Below are 1098 nucleotides of genomic sequence, written 5' to 3'. Positions count from 1 at the left end.
CTGATTCCTCTCTTTGCTCTTCAAGCCGACGAATACTAGTTCCTGGGGCCTCAACATCCTTTGCCGGTTTCTTTAAGCCTGTCCCCAGCTCTATAAACAGCCTCTTCATTGGAATCCCAAGAACCATCTGAGCTGGATTCTGGTTTCCTGCCTGGACTCTGGTTGTCATAGTTGGCACACTGAACATTTCTTCTGCATTGTTGATCTTTTGTAGCAAATGCCTTCCTCTCATGGAGAGAGCTGAATTCTTTTCCAAAGTCTGCACAGGTCTTGTGTGGGGACAGTAGACTGAGAAAGAGAGAACTAAAAATATACAGCCACTCATGCTCTGCCACCAGGAGAGTCTCCGGGGCCACTGAAGAAGCCTTCGTGGAGAGAGAGGTGACATCATGCTGGATCTTGAAGGTCACGTGGAGGTTTTGTGGAGGAGAGAGAGACGGACAGTCCAGGAGGAGGGAGCAGCGTGTGCTGAAACGTAGCTGTGAAATGGGAAAGACGGGCAGCAAGGAAGCCTGGCTCCTTGTCTAAGCTCTGTCCCCGATGAGAGGTGTGACACGGGCGCACATGCCCCTCTCTGATCCTCGCTTTTCCTCCAAATACAGATGAAGCTGTTGGACCAGGACAGAGTTCTCAAATCATCCAGGGAATCTTGTTTATTTGTTTGTTTGTTTAGAAATTTATTTTTGTTGTGGTATAGTTGACATATAAGTTTAACGTATACAAGGTGTTGATTAGATACATTTATATATTGCAATATGATGACCACCGACCTTGGTGTTAGCTGACACCTCTAGGACATCGCATAATTATCATTTCTTTTTTGTGGTGGGAACAATTAAGATCTCTTTCATTAGCAATTTTGACATTTATAATACAGTATTGTTGTCTCTGATCCCTTTGCTGTGCATTAGATCTCCAGGACTTACTTATCTACTAGTTCTAAGTTCATTCCCTTAAACAACATCTCCCCAGTTCCTCCAACCCCAGCCTCTGATGACCACCATTCTATTTAGTTTTCATGATTTTGGCTTTTTTAGATTCCACATATGAGTGAGATCATACAGTACCTGTCTTTCTCCGTCTGACTTATTTCACTTA

The sequence above is a fragment of the Pteropus vampyrus genome, unplaced genomic scaffold (genome assembly GCF_000151845.1).
Source record: "Pteropus vampyrus isolate Shadow unplaced genomic scaffold, Pvam_2.0 Scaffold125, whole genome shotgun sequence".
Taxonomy (NCBI): Eukaryota; Metazoa; Chordata; class Mammalia; order Chiroptera; family Pteropodidae; genus Pteropus; species Pteropus vampyrus.
The sequence above is the reverse complement of the archived record's forward strand: the minus strand, read 5'-3'. Positions refer to the sequence as shown.